General features: G+C 45.0%; 1 protein-coding gene across 1 annotated transcript in view; it reads left to right on the top strand.

Annotated features, from left to right (window-relative positions):
- The first annotated feature begins 1,079 nt into the window (after positions 1 to 1,079).
- LOC138303867 (interferon regulatory factor 4-like) overlaps positions 1,080 to 16,380 on the top strand; it is a 126,046-nt gene continuing 110,745 nt past the window's right edge. The window contains exon 1 of the mRNA XM_069243368.1: positions 1,080 to 1,142. The gene's annotated coding sequence lies outside the window, so the exon portion shown is untranslated. The remainder of the gene's footprint in view (positions 1,143 to 16,380) is intronic.

Genomic DNA, 16,380 nt, shown 5'->3' with positions numbered 1-16,380 from the left:
ACCCTTTGATACATCTGGCCTTAAGAGACTAGGCTGAGCTCAGTATTCCGAAGCCAGCACGCCAGGAGACATATGACTCAAAGAATCCTAAGTGCATCCTACTTCTTGCCAGGGCGGCCTGTCACTGGGTGTGGCAGTGAATGACTGCTAACGGGATCCCCAGTTCTTGGGACTAAGTGAAGTGTCCTACAACTTCATGAGTGTGAGGTCGTGACATAAATTCAGGCAAAATCAATTGTCAAGAGTTCTGGTCCTCATACTGGTAACCGCTGTCACAAATGAAGCACCACTGAAAAAACAGCTGGCAGCAATACACTGAAAATGCATTAGCACATTCATTACAACATGTCACATGGAAGAAATACCTAAAACGGGTTTACGTGTGTCTCCAGCACACGGTGTTTGAATTTGCAGTTACAATACCAGATCAGCTAGTTCAAGCTGTAATTCTCATAGTTAAACAAGCATAAGAGGCAAGAGTTGCCCCCAGTAGTGGTAACTTAGTGTGAGATTAAATAACCTTCAATTCCAGCAGAGAAGTGGCCTTTACATTTAATTTTTCATAAACAGAATGTTTGTAAGGAAGAAGTTGATGTGAACCTCTGTTTATTTAGACATTCATGTCTGCCCCAGTTAGTTGCATTTCACAGGTAATTTGCAATGATCCTATGACTCTTATAACTTTGGAAAATCAGTTTCTGATGGCTAGGGAGTTGGCACGGTTTATCACTCGATGGCCTGTGCCCGTCACATGTCGCCCCCTCCCTACCCACCTTCCTCCAAGGCACTACCCTGGGACGAGAATGTGGTCATCACCCGGTTACTTCCTTAGCGCTCCCCGGGTGAGGCCTTCGACGTGACTCTGTCACCAAGGACTCCTTTCTCTTGCAACTCATTCTTTTCAACTGTTCGTTTAATAGGATGAACTGAAGTGAACCAGGCCTGAACCTTTCAGAATGCAATGGTTGGTAAACAAACCCCTTACGGGAACACTGTCTCCTTGGTGACGGGGGTGACGTGTAACCTCAGTTACGTCTGTTTGGGGGCGGGAAACAGATTCTTCTAACTTCTAGCCCGGGTGGCTGGAGACCCAGTGAATGAGTGCTCGGCGCGCGAACGCTGTGCCTTCTAACAAAAGATAGGTTAGTCACTGACTCTCTCTTTCCGTCGTTCTCAGTTCTCATTTATGCTCTTATGTTGTTTTAAGGCGATAGCTTTCCCATCTGAAACCCAGACGTACACACGTGTGTTCCCATCCGCGCTGGAAAGTCCCTTTCTCGGATTCGTTCTGCTGAATGCGGCTTCTTAGCCAGAATTCCCCCGCCCAGCAGTGCCTCCCTACTAGGGGCGGGCGGGGCGTTTGAGCGAGGCCCCGCGTCGCCACTGCTACAACGAGCCAAAGCGCTTAGAAGTCTGCAGATCAGCAAGTGTTTGGAGGTTGGGAGCTGCACGTAAGGGAGACGTTCCCTCCAAACTTTAAACTCGCCAGTGGTGGCATGACTATGTGCCACAGAGGCGTGTGAAAAAATCGAAACCGATGGTCAAAATTCAGGACATAAAGTCAATTTTACACAGAGATCTGTTTAAGTCCAGCAACAATATTACTATAACTAAACACACCTCCAAAACAAGTACAAATCAAACCAGATTTATAAAGCAGATGTATGTTTTTTGGTGTGTTTAATACAATGTTGCATTGAACATCATATGTAGATGGGCTTATTTACAGAATAAAAACTAGCAAATATTTCTAAATTTTGTATCCAACATAAAGGATAGTTACCACACGATTCGTCCCTTTATAAATTGCTTTTTATTTACTTTTGCATTTCCACTCCACAGTGCTACATTTCTGACCATCATCAAACCCGCATCCCACATTGAAGATGACCTCCACATCCAGTGCTTAATTTGTGCTTGTTATTTAGGGTGCGGAGCACCAGCACTTATTTTTGAGGGCCAGAACTTAATTTCCTGCCTCAAGCATTTACTGCGAGCAAAAGACACATATGGGAAAGACGGAGGAAGAGAGAAACGAAAATCGTCACAATGGGAGAAAACAGAAAGCTGTGAGTGAGGTGAAGGGACAGGGAGTGGCTGTAAATGGATTGAAGAGGCCCTAGATTACTTTAGTATTCCCTGCCTCATTATTCTGTGTTCGCACATTTAATTGCAGCAGCCGCTTGTTTAAGAGGAACGCTTTGGCCACGGCATGTTTTTATTTACAAATTAAGCACTGTGCACACCCGAGACTGAGGGTCACAAATTGAGAGCATGGGGTTGCGTGAACACGTTTCATGTCCATTACGGTGGGCAGCGTCCTGTGGGTGGGCGGGTGTGAAGAGAGAAGAACCAATCAACAATCAAAACCGGTGACCCTGCGCCCTTTATTTACCAGCGCGTGCTGTTTATTCCTTTTGTTCCATGTTATAATGTAATATTAGGGTCGAGCCTGCGTGGCATGCGCTTGCGTTTCGCTAGCAAGACGCGTTAGGCATTAAAAAGGGCTCGGCGCCCCGTCCACGTCAAGTCACTGTCTTTTATTGGTTCGTGGGTTTGTCTGTTAGAATCTGCTTGATTTCATTAGTGGAAGGCACGTATACATCATGCTTTTTCCTGTGGTTAGCCCTCCTCGCGCATCGACCAAGTACTGAAAACATACGAGGCTCGCTGTTTTCCCTCCGGTTCGTGGACTACTTTTTCTCTATTTTCGCAGCGCGATCTCGCTTGGCAGAAGTCGAGCGCTTTGCATAATATCTACCCTGTTGCACAGTTAATTGCACTTTTTCCGGTTACGTACATGGTTTATGTGGCAAGAGAAGTCCGGTTAGGAGTTTGCAATGCTATTAGTTCTAACACAAGCAAACGCGAGACCCGTTGCATTGCAAATGCTTGTTTGAATAGGGGAACAGTTAGAGCACAGCGCTGGGAGGAGAACGGCATGATTTATGGTGGTGCTGTATCAAATAAACCACATGGTGAATTTTCCATGCGTGGATCTCTACTTTACACCCATGAAAGCCAATACATTAACATGCCAGGGGTAGCGGAAGGGACATCACACGCCATTTGACCTTGACTTTCACTCACACATATGCTTACATACACACACAAACATACATTTACTGTCGCTCACATAAACACAGTCACCTGGAAGCCTGCACACAACCAACATGTAAAAGCATGTTTTATTCCCCTCAGCGGCCACAGTCATATTCTATCTAATTATACGCCATTCGTTATTACACTAACAGTGAATAATGTTGTATTATTTGCTATGTGTAATATATTGACAAAAAAACAAAGAAAGTAGAGCTCCAACAGAATAGGCTCTGGCCAGTGCCTAATTTGTAAATAACAAGGTGCCGGTGCCCATCCTCCTCTTAAACACGAGGCTGCTGCAATTAAATGTGCGAACACAAAATACCGAGGCAGGTAATCCTAAAGCCATCTCGGCCTCTTCAATCCATTTACAGCCACTCCCTGCCCCTTCTGCTCCCTCTAGCAGCGTCTACTTTCTCCCTTTGTGACACTTTTTTGTTTTTCCTTTCTTCCGTCTTTCCCATATGTGTCTTTTGCTCGCAAATCAAATCAAATCAAAACATTTATAAAGCGCGCTACTCACCCGTGAGGGTCTCAAGGCGCTAGTGGGAGGGGGTTACTGCTGCTCGAAGAGCCAGGTTTTGAGCTGCCTCCGGAATGCAGGGTGGTCCTGGGTGGTCCTGAGGTTGGCGGGGAGGGAGTTCCATGTCTTGGCTGCCAGGTAGGAGAAGGATTTCCCACCTGCCGTGGTGCGGCGGATGCGAGGGATGGCGGCGAGTGCGAGGTTGGCGGAGCGAAGTTGACGGGTGGGCGTGTAGAAACTGAGGCGACGGTTGGAGGTATTCGGGTCCCTTGTTGTGGAGGGCTTTGTGTGCGTGGGTGAGGAGCCGGAAGGTGATCCTTTTGTTATCGGGAAGCCAGTGCAGGTGTCTCAGGTGGGCGGAGATGTGGCTGTTGCAGGGTATGTCGAGGACGAGGCGGGCAGAGGCGTTTTGTATTCGCTGCAGAAGTTTCTGGAGTTTAGCGGTGGTTCCTGCGTATAGGGTGCTTCCGTAGTCCAGGCGGCTTGTGACAAGGGCGTGGGTCACAGTTTTTCTGGTGTCGGCGGGGATCCAGCGGAAGATCTTTCGGAGCATGCGGAGAGTGAGGAAGCAGGAAGATGATACGGCTTTGACTTGTTTGGTCATGGTGAGAAGCGGGTCCAGGATGAAACCGAGGTTGCGTGCGTGTCTGAGGGGGTTGGTGCGGTGCCTAGGGCCGTGAGCCACCAAGAGTCGACCCAGGCGGACGGGGTGTTTCCGAGGATGAGGACTTCCGTTTTTTCTGAGTTCAGTTTCAAACGGCTGAGTTTCATCCATTCTGCAATGTCTTTCATTCCATCTTGCAGGTTGGTCTTGGCGCCAGTGGGGTCCTTGGTGAGGGAAAGTATCAGCTGAGTGTCGTCGGCGTAGGAGGTGATGATGTTGTGTTTGCGTACGATGTCGGCGAGGGGGGCTCATGTAGACATTGAAGAGAGTCGGGTTGAGCAAGGAGCCTTGTGGGACGCCGCAGATTAAGTCAGTGGGGTCTGAGCGGAATGGAGGGAGGTAGACTCTTTGGGAGCGGTTGGAGAGGAAAGAGGTGATCCAGTCCAGGGCCAGTCCTTGGATACCGGTGGAGCGCAGGCGGGATGTTAGGGTTCGGTGGCAGACGGTGTCGAAGGCAGCCGAGAGGTCGAGGAGGATGAGGGCGACTGTTTCTCTGTTGTCCATCAGAGTTCTGGATGAGGGCGGTTTCTGTGCTGTGATTGGCTCGGAATCCGGACTGAGAGGGGTCGAGTAGGTTGTTGTCTTCAAGGAAGTTGGTCAGTTGCTTGTTGACGGTCTTCTCGATGACTTTAGCAGGGAAGGGGAGGAGCGAGATGGGGCGGAAGTTCTTCAGGTCGCTGGGGTCCGCCGTAGGTTTCTTCAGTAGGGCGTTGACTTCCGCGTGTTTCCAGCTCTCGGGGAAGGTGGCAGAAGCAAACAAGCTGTTGATGATGGTCTGGAGATGCGGGGCGATGATGTCGTCGGCTATGTTGAAGATGAAGTGTGGGCAGGGGTCCGAGGGGGCACCGGAGTGGATGGAGTTCATGGTAGCTTTGGTCTCCTCCGCGCTGATGTGAGTCCAGGCGTTGAGGGTGATGGCTGGGGTTGTAGGTTCTGTGGTGGTTGGCTGGGTCTGGTGTCCGAAGCTGTCGTGTAGGTCAGTGATCTTACGATGGAAGAAGGTAGCGAGGGAGTTGCAGAGGACTTGTGAGGGCGTGATGGAGTTGGAGTTGGCGTTAGGATTGGAGAGCTAATGCTTGAGGCAGAAGGATAAGCGCCGGCCCTGAAATGAAAGTGCCGGTGCTCCGCACCGGAAACAACAAGCACAAATTAAGCACTGGTCATGGCCCAGTCTCGTCATGTCCGCTATCCAAGGGGAAAGAGACAGGGCTGGCCCCAGTTCACCTAGAGTCCCAAGTGTCGCACGATTCCCCGCTTTATGTCTGAACAACAACACTGGCATCGGTGTGCTATGGACGAATGCGGATTCTAGATCACAGGCAGTAATAGTCCAGAGAGGCAGAGACGAGTACAGTGAGAGGTTACAGCACATTTGAAGGCGATTGTGTGGTCAATGTACTGAAACCCTCCGAGTAACTGTCGATTACATTGTGTTCATGAAGAATAATACAAGAACCCTTACACAATCAAACCTAAAAATATGAATGAGATATAAAAAGAGGAGAGATAACAATTAGAAAAAATCCCCTCCATACAATCCTTAATCATACTGGAGATATGCAAAGCCAGCCTTCTCTAACGATTGGCTGCTGAGCTACTGGTAGCTCTCAAGCGAGTTGGAAGTAGCTCGCCTGTTTGCAGCCCAGCTTAATACACCAGAAGCTTTTGCTTAGCTGAATTAATATATGCATGCCAAATTGAAAAAAACATGCACTCAAAATGAAAATTAGTATGTTTTCAAAACTCAAAAGCTGAGGTTTGAAGAAAATAGTTGAATTTCTAATTGAATTTCCAATTCAACGATTCCATCCACTGAGCCTGGTAATAATAAACATGTTATGTTCATGCCAATATACCTTCCGAGTGAACATGCACTGTAGAAATGCACAGTATGTTCTGTTCTAGGTAACACTGATTTTTGATAAATCATGTGGCAATTTGGAGATTTATTGTTACCTTTGCCCATTGCAGCTCTGATTGTTATTCATTATCAATTTATAGGTATTATAAATTGCTAAAGCTTTTCTTTTTGACATTACTCAGGCAACCCTTACTGAGGCACTAAACAGATTGGGGCTGATAGTTTTGCATTGGGGGGCCACTAATGGAATCTTGTGGGATTTGGTCACTATTAAAACACTAATAATATCAGTAGCACTGGAACATTTTCATTAAATATAGGTAGATCTTTTTGCAGAAAAGGTTGGCGACCCCTGTGCTAAGTAGTGCATCCCAATATGCTCTGCAAAGTTCATCATTAGTCACAGTATAGTGTACCTCCATCAACAGTATGTAGATTACCACCACATATACCACCGAACAGTCCATTCTAACCTGAGGCACACTACGCCGCCATCCTTCGAACCGTGCACCACCACCTGCGGTAAATTACACCATCACTCACTGAGTAATGTACTCCTGCAAATGTTATTGTGCACCAGCATCCAAAGCGAACGGGGGACACTAGGTTCAGTTTACAGGCAGCCCATGCAGTTAATGGAGAGATGGTCACCCTACCCCAGGAAGTCATTCAAGGGAGTTAGACTGGCTGCCAGATTTTCATTTTGGCAGTCAGTGCCATAAGCAATAGTTTTTAGCACAATCCAGTGTGTGGAAGACTTTCACTTCTTCTTTGATGATTTGAGATTTAAAATGCTGACAGGGTCTTAACTAAATTCTGCCTTCGCATCTTATGGCGCTTAGAAGGCTGCTGAGTCAAGTGCCGGAGCTCTTTACAGGGAAAGGAAGTGGTCTATGGTTTGTGTAGCACTAGGCAAGTAACCTTACCTTTGATGGGACCCACGGCTTGTCAGGTGCTCCCTTAGATTGTACCAGGAGAAGCCTAGAGAGCAGGGAGTGCCTGGAGGCATCCAGTAGTTTCAAACTGCATTTGGTGATTCTCACAGACACTCATGGTATCCATATGGGTAGCAGCTGCGTCCTTACTTCAAAGTCCAAGCCAGAACAACCTGCACCTCTGGCAAATACGGCAAGTAGGAGCTCACGTAATACTTCTACACAACAGAAAGGTTAACACAACATTGTTCAGAATGTGGACCGTAAGCTTCAAGAAATTGTGCATATCCGTTCATCTATTTATCCTAACACTAATCCATCCATCAGTTGATCCAGCCATCTACCAAGAGCCATTCATTCACCCAATTACCCATTTATAATCCGCTCATGTGCCTACGAAGATCCATCTATCAATTGTTCAACCTATATCCATCCATTTATCCATCCATCCATATATACCCATCCACACCCTCTTCATCCATCCACCCTTTTAACCGACTGCTTTTTTTGTTCATTCCCACACTCTCCATTCATCCATACCCCTTACATTCATCCAACACTGTGCAACCATCCACCACATACACCTTCATTCACCCCACACTCTCCACCCATCCATCTTCCCCCCCTAATTCATCACAAACACTATTCCTCTATCCGCACCATCTTCATTCATCCTCACACTTTTCAGTCTCTCATGCTACACCATTTTCATTCATTCTCACATCCTTCAATCCATGCATCTACACTCTCCATTCATACGCACTCTTCAATCTACACTTCTATACCCTCTTCACTCATCTCCACACTGCACCATCCATCCCTCTTCCCCAATAATGCAGCCATCCACCCACTCATCAATGCAGCTTTTGTCAACTCTCGAAACTCAAGGAAGTGTTCTTTGTTCACAGGTCATTGGAGGTTTGGAGGGCACCAAGCAAGGTGAAATAATGTAGAGCTATGCAATGAGTAAAGGGGCATCTCGATGCAGAAATAAGCCTATGCTTTTAGTTTTTTTACAAATCAAAACATAACTGAGTTCTGTAGTACAGGGAAAAGCCAGACATCAGAAGCCTAACTTGTATCTGGAGAATATTGGCATATTGCATGGAATTGAATGCGTATTTTTGTGGTGTTAGCGCACTAGAATAAAACAGACCGAAGGCAAAATGGTTTGCTTCTCTGGGAATGTACAGCACATTGAGGTTTGGTGGAAACGCTTATGTCATTTTATAAAAGTAAAAACTTGCCCAGGAATTTTAATGAACCTGTGTCCTCAGTCAGAATTAAGTTTTCCGAGGGAGGAGGTCGTACATGTCAAAGGAGCTTGCTTTGTTTTCAGGTGTTAACAGGGTGTGGGCCGGCTTTGGTGCTGGTGGCGCCCTGTGCCACAGTCTTTTTTGGCGCCCCCCACCCATGACCACCTCCTCCGATTCCATCACTACCACCAGGCAAATGTGCCCCTCATCTCTCCATAGCCTCCCTTTTACATGCATTAATTTGATTTAAAAGCGCTTGTAAAGGCTGGCGTTACTATTCCACTCAGCTGTCCACATAAAATATATTTCTGTTCTTTGCAGCAGGGATATTAACCCTCCACACTACTTTATGGCGAGTCAAAGCTGCCACTATACAGAACTCCCATCTCTCTCCCTAGCAGGAACATAAATCACAAGAGGCATCTTGACATTTTAATTGCTTCCTGAAGGCTGGACTCGCAAGACAATTTTCAGGCGGTGCTTTTAAATCACAAATTTCTAAGTTATTGCGAAACACAGCACCCCCTTGAGGTCAGCGCCCCCAATCCAGGTCAGCACCCAGTGCAGCCACACCGCTTGCACCTCCTAAAGCCAGCAGGGTGTCTGCGTGCATCTCTTCAGAGGGAGTGTGCACCTCTATGAAGACCAGCAAACAAGCCTTGCTCCAGTTCCTTATGTGGGGGTTGGGTTGGAAAGAGGAACACGCAGCCAGTCACCTCATCCCTAGTCTCTCTCTCCAGTTGGCAGCACATGCAGGAATCCAGGGTGCAGCTACCCCTCTTTTTTTTTTTATATAAATACTTATTCTTTGGTTTAGGGAAGAATTTACTGCAGCCATCCAAGTTGTTATTTTGTTGCATTGTGAAGCGATGCATAAAACCTTCTGCTACATGTAAAAGAAAAGATGCATGCTGTGAATGAAAGAGTAAAATCTCACAAAATATGCAAGCAGAGTTTCACATAGCAAACATTTGGTTTAATAAGTGAAGCAAGCAATTCTCCATGGACTAGAACACTTTTCAAAATGATAAAATATAGATGAAAAGTGGTTTCGTGACATGTATAACACCTTTGGCTTGTTCTGATATTTTAACCAACCTCACATTTCCATCTGAGGTTTTGAATCCATAATGAAAGTGTTAAAAGCAAAACTATGAGCCCTACAATGCAAAAAGCTGCTGGCATAAACACCAGGTATGGTTGATTGTACCCTATATCCTAGTGCCACTTGGCAGACTTGTGAAAAGCAAAATATAATTTAGTCTGCCTTCTGTTATTTTAGGTCTTGCCTGTTGAAAGACTTATTGTTAGATTACAGTGAGCTTAGAGCACACCTATTTCTTACCATTTGTTGGCCTAGCTGTCACTCTTGTTTGCCTACTTCTTGTTCATCAACTTCTTTCTGGCTTTCTTTCTTTTTCTTGTGTTGCTCCTTCCCTGAGCACAGATGCATTACTTGTGTCCTTTGACTCCTCATTTTTCTTGTGCTCTTTTTTTAAATTTTATTTTTTAGTTGAAGCAGTTGACAAGCGTGCATGTATTTTCCAGCTGCCTCTTGTGGCTCACCTTCCTCTGCCTCCCTTGCTTCCTTGTCTGTTTGTTGCCCTGCCCACCCTCCTACTTTGTCCGGTTGCTGCACCAACCCCTCCTGCCCACCCTCTATTCTCACTGTGTTTTTAACAAATGTATTTACCCAAGGATACAAGGAGTTAAATTTGTGCAGCAAGGTAAAATTGCATGCAAGATATACCCTGACTATTACGAGACTAATTTCCATTGTTAAAGTAGTTGTTACATGCAATTTGTCCAGAGGTAAAAAATGTTTTTTCCCATGTCACTTTTACTGTCTTGTAATAAACTCAAATTTGACCTTTGCACTGTAGTAGTAAATGTGTAGTAGTAAATGTGTGAATAGACATTTATTAATACATGTGCTCTAAATAACATCTGTTTTTTTGCCACAGTGCATGTTTGTATGTATATCTATCTATATCTATAGCGCTCTCTCTCTCTCTCTCTCTCTCTCTCTCTCTCTATATATATATATATATATATATATATATATATATATATATATATATATATATATATATATATATGGAAAATGTCACTTACCCAGTGTACATCTGTTCGTGGCATTAGTCGCTGCAGATTCACATGCTGTGCACATCCCGCCATCTGGTGTTGGGCTCGGAGTGTTACAAGTTGTTTTTCTTCGAAGAAGTCTTTTCGAGTCACGAGACCGAGGGACTCCTCCCATTTCGACTCCATTGCGCATGGGCGTCTACTCCATCTTACATTGTTTTCCCTGCAGAGGGTGAGGTAGGAGTTGTGTATGCTAGTAATAGTGCCCATGCAATGGAGTGAATACGTATGTATATAATGAAGTTTAAATAATATATTTACAAATTTACAAATGTTCCAGATCAACTTCTAAACGGCTACAGGCTCCCGGGGAGGCGGGTGGGCGCATGTGAATCTGCAGCGACTAATGCCACGAACAGATGTACACTGGGTAAGTGACATTTTCCGTTCGGTGGCATGTGTAGCTGCAGATACACATGCTTTGCATAGACTAGTAAGCAGTTATCTCCCCAAAAGCGGTGGTTCAGCCTGTAGGAGTTGAAGTTGTTTGAAACAATGTTCGTAGTACTGCTTGACCTACTGTGGCTTGTTGTGAAGTTAACACATCTACACAGTAGTGTTTGGTGAAGGTATGAGGCGTAGACCATGTTGCTGCCTTACATATTTCGTTCATTGGAATATTTCCTAGAAAGGCCATGGTAGCACCTTTCTTTCTTGTTGAGTGTGCCTTTGGTGTAATAGGCAGTTCTCTCTTTGCTTTAAGATAGCAGGTTTGAATACACTTAACTATCCATCTAGCAATGCCTTGTTTTGAAATTGGATTTCCTGTATGAGGCTTTTGAAAGGCAATAAATAGTTGTTTTGTTTTTCGAATTAGTTTTGTTCTGTCAATGTAGTACATTAGCGCTCTTTTGATGTCTAATGTATGTAGTGCTCTTTCAGCTACAGAATCTGGCTGTGGGAAGAAAACTGGTAATTCTACCGTTTGATTCAAGTGGAATGGTGAGATAACTTAGAACTACTTTATTCTTGTGTATTTGAATAAATGGTTCTTGTACGGTAAATGCTTGAATTTCACTCACCCTTCTTGGAGATGTGATGGCAATCAAAAATGCAACTTTCCACGTTAAGTATTGCATTTCACAAGAGTGCATGGGCTCGAAAGGCAGACCCATGAGTCGTGTTAAGACAATGTTGAGGTTCCATGAAGGAACTGGTGGCGTTCTTGGTGGTATAATTCTCTTTAGGCCTTCCATAAATGCTTTTATGACTGGTATCCTAAATAATGAAGTTGAGTGCGTAATTTGCAGGTAAGCTGAAATTGCAGTAAGATGTGTTTTTATGGATGAGAAAGCTAGTTTTGATTTTTGCAACTGTAGTAAGTATCCTACTATATCTTTTGCAGATTCGTGTAAGGGTTGAATTTGATTATTATGGCAGTAATAAACAAATCTTTTCCACTTATTTGCATAGCAGTGTCTAGTGGTAGGCTCCCTAGCTTGTCTTATGACCTCCATACATTCTTGTGTGAGGTCTAAGTGTCCGAATTCTAGGATTTCAGGAGCCAAATTGCTAGATTCAGCGATGCTGGATTTGGATGTCTGATCTGTTGTTTGTGTTGTGTTAACAGATCTGGTCTGTTTGGTAGTTTGACATGAGGTACTACTGAAAGGTCTAGTAGTGTTGTGTACCAAGGTTGTCTTGCCCATGTTGGTGCTATTAGTATAAGTTTGAGTTTGTTTTGACTTAACTTGTTTACTAGATATGGAAGGAGTGGGAGAGGGGGAAAAGCGTACGCAAATATCCCTGACCAATTCATCCATAGCGCATTGCCCTGAGACTGATGTTGTGGGTACCTGGATGCGAAGTTTTGGCATTTGGAGTTTTCCTTTGTTGCAAATAGATCTATTTGTGGTGTTCCCCAAATTTGGAAGTAAGTGTTTAGTATTTGGGGGTGAATCTCCCATTCGTGGATCTGTTGGTGATCCCGAGAGAGATTGTCTGCTAACTGATTCTGAATTCCTGGAATAAATTGTGCTATTAGGCGAATGTGGTTGTGAATCGCCCAATGCCATATTTTCTGTGTCAGGAGACACAACTGTGTCGAGTGTGTCCCTCCTTGTTTGTTTAGGTAATACATTGTTGTCATGTTGTCTGTTTTGAAAAGAATGTATTTGTGGGTTATTATGGGTTGAAATGCTTTTAGCGCTAGAAATACCGCTAACAGTTCTAAGTGATTTATGTGAAACTGTCTTTGCTGTATGTCCCATTGTCCTTGGATGCTGTGTTGATTGAGGTGTGCTCCCCACCCTGTCATGGAAGCATCTGTCGTTATCACGTATTGTGGCACTGGGTCTTGGAAAGGCCGCCCTCGGTTTCAATTTATACTGTTCCACCATTGAAGCGAGATGTATGTTTGGCGGTCTATCAACACCAGATCTAGAAGCTGACCCTGTGCTTGTGACCATTGTGATGCCAGGCACTGTTGTAAGGGCCTCATGTGCAACCTTGCATTTGGGACAGTGGCTATGCATGAAGACATCATGCCTAGTAGTTTCATTACCATTTTGACTTGTATCTTTTGTTTTGGATACATGGCCTGTATTACATTGTGAAATGTTTGAACTCTTTGTGGACTTGGAGTGGCAAACCCTTTTGCTGTGTTGATTGTAGCTCCTAAGTATTGCTGTGTTTGACACGGCAGAAGGTGTGACTTTGCGTAGTTGATTGAGAAACCTAGTTTGTGTAGGATTTCTGTGACATATTTTGTGTGTTGTGAACACCGTTTTAGCATGTTGGTTTTGATTAACCAATCGTCCAGGTACGGGAACACATGTATTTGCTGCCTTCTGATATGTGCAGCTACTACTGCCAGGCATTTTGTAAAAACTCTTGGCGCAATTGTTATTCCGAATGGCAACACTTTGAATTGGTAATGTATCCCTTGGAATACAAACCTTAGGTACTTTCTGTGTGAAGGATGTATTGGTATATGGAAATATGCATCCTTTAAGTCTAGTGTTGTCATGTAGTCTTGTTGTTTGAGCAGTGGGATTACGTCTTGTAAAGTAACCATGTGAAAATGGTCTGATTTGATGTAGGTATTTAATGTTCTTAGATCTAGTATAGGTCTGAGACTTTTGTCTTTTTTAGGTATCAGAAAGTACAGTGAGTAAACTCCTGTGTTTAATTGTTGTCTTGGCACTAATTCTATTGTTTCTTTCTGTAGCAATTCCTGAACTTCTATTCCTAGAAGATCTATATGTTGTTTTGACATACTGTGTGTTTTCGGTGGGACGTTTGGAGGGAATTTGAGAAAATCTATGCAATAACCATGCTGGATAATTGCTAAGACCCAAGTGTCTGTTGTTATATCCTCCCAATGTGTGTAAAACTTGGTTAGTCTCCCCCCCACAGGTGTTATGTGTTGGGGATTTGTGACCTTGAAGTCACTGTTTGTTTGTAGGAGTTTTGGGACTTTGGAACTTTCCTCTATTTTTTTTAAATTGTCCTCCTCTATATTGTCCCCGAAAACCTCCCCGCTGATACTGGCTCTGGTAAGTGGGCTTTGTTTGTGAGGTTGTGGCTTCTGTGGTCTGCCCTCAAAACCCCCCTCGAAATTGTGTCTTTCGAAATGTGCCTCTGCTCTGCGGGGAGTAGAGTGCGCCCATGGCTTTGGCCGTTTCAGTGTCTTTCTTAAGTTTTTCTAGCGCAGTGTCCACCTCCGGCCCAAACAATTGCTGTCCGTTGAATGGCATATTCAGCACAGCTTGCTGTATCTCTGGTTTAAATCCTGATGTACACAGCCATGCATGTCTCTTTATTGTTACTGCTATGTTGACAGTTCTAGCAGCTGTCTGCAGCATCCATTGCTGACCGTATCTGATTATTAGAGATACTCTGTCCCTCTTCTACCACTTGCTGCGCTCTTTTTTGGAACTCTTTTGGTAAATGTTCAATAAAGTGTTGCATCTCATCCCAGTGGGCCCTATCATATCTGGCTAACAAAGCTTGCAAATTTGCAATGCGCCACTGGTTTGCTGCCTGTGGCGCAACCCTTTTGCCTGCAGCATCGAATTTTCTACTTTCTTTATCTGGAGGTGGTGCATCTCCTGAAGTATGCGAGTTGGCTCTTTTGCGCGCTGCTCCCACTACAACAGAGTCTGGTGTTAGCTGTTGTGTGATGTACACTGGGTCTGTTGGTGGCGGTTTATATTTTTTATCTACTCTTGGAGTAATGGCTCTCCCTTTGACAGGCTCCTCAAACACTTGTTTGGAGTGTTTGAGCATTCCGGGTAACATCGGAAGACTCTGATATTGACTGTGTGTAGACAACAGTGTATTAAAAAGAAAGTCGTCTTCAATGGGTTCTGAATGAAGGCTGACATTGTGAAATGCTGCAGCTCTTGATACCACTTGAGCGTAGCCTGTACTATCCTCTGGTGGCGATGGTCTTGCTGGATAGCATTCAGGGCTATTATCTGACACTGGTGCGTCATAAAGGTCCCATGCGTCAGGGTCATCTTGACTCATTCCCGTATGTGTTGGGGATTGCATCATTGGTGGAGTGGATACAGGTGATGGTTGCGGAGAGTGATGTGGGGATGGTGGTGGTGTTACTTGTTTAGCCACCTTTGCGTGTGGCTGTTTGTCCTTGTCTTGGAAGGCAAGTTTACGTTTCATTTTGATTGGAGGAAGAGTGCTGATCTTCCCCGTATCTTTTTGAATAAAGAGCCGCCTTTGTGTGTGATCTGGCTCTATTGTCTCTAATTCTTGTTCAAATCTGTGTCTTCATTTGTGAGGACAGTCCTTGTTCCTCTGAATAGGAACTTATTTTCGGTTCCGAGGCCGGATGTTTCGGTACCGAAACCTTTTCGGCTGCTTTTTTCGGCTCGGACTAAACCTTCTTGACTTTCGACGTCGTGCCCTCTCGGTGCCGACTAATTTCGGTGCCGCTGTCTCGATGCCGAATCTTCTCGGAGCCACTATCTCGGGCCTGAGATTGCTGTGTGCCGGTATCTCGACCGGGGTCGGATGACTTCGACACCAACTCGCCCTTTTTCGGTGCCGTGGACGGTCACCTATTTTTCGGGTTAAGCCATGGTCTGTTGGCGGTGGCGTCCCCTGGGCTTTAGCGGCCTTTTCGTGAGTTCTTTGCTTCGACATCTTACTCACGGTTTTCGGCGTTTCTTCGGGAGCGATCTCCTCAGAGTCCGATTCCTGAGTGGAGAATGTTTCTTCCTCCTCCTCGAAACGCCCTTGTCCTGTCAGTGCCGACGCCATTTGCAGTCTTCTTGCTCTTCGGTCCCTGAGTGTTTTCCTGGACCGAAACGCTCGACAGGCCTCACAAGTATCCTCCTTGTGTTCTGGTGACAAACACAAGTTACAGACCAGGTGTTGATCTGTATATGGATACTTGTTATGGCATTTTGGACAGAAGCGGAATGGGGTCCGTTCCATCAGCCTTGAAGAGACACTTGGCCGGGCTGACCAGGCCCCGACGGGGATCGAAAAAGAAAAAAAAAAACAAAGGGCCACCGGAGCTCTTCTTAATTCGGTGTCGATCTGTTGTAACTAACCCGATACCGAACGCAAACAATACCGACTATTTTTCCGAGATTCTAACTAACTTTCCGACCCGAAACTCGGAGCAAAAAGGAACACGTCCGAACCCGATGGCGGGGAAAAAAAACAATCTAAGATGGAGTCGACGCCCATGCACAATGGAGTTGAAATGGGAGGAGTCCCTCGGTCTCGTGACTCGAAAAGACTTCTTCGAAGAAAAACAACTTGTAACACTCCGAGCCCAACACCAGATGGCGGGATGTGCATAGCATGTGTATCTGCAGCTACACATGCCATCAAACATATATATATATATATCTATATCTATATCTATATCTATCTCTCTCTCTCTCTCTCTCTCTCTATCTATCTATATATATATATATATA

Source organism: Pleurodeles waltl, chromosome 7 (assembly GCF_031143425.1).
Source record: "Pleurodeles waltl isolate 20211129_DDA chromosome 7, aPleWal1.hap1.20221129, whole genome shotgun sequence".
In the NCBI taxonomy this organism is placed as follows: Eukaryota; Metazoa; Chordata; class Amphibia; order Caudata; family Salamandridae; genus Pleurodeles; species Pleurodeles waltl.
This window is presented reverse-complemented; position numbering and strand designations above follow the sequence as displayed.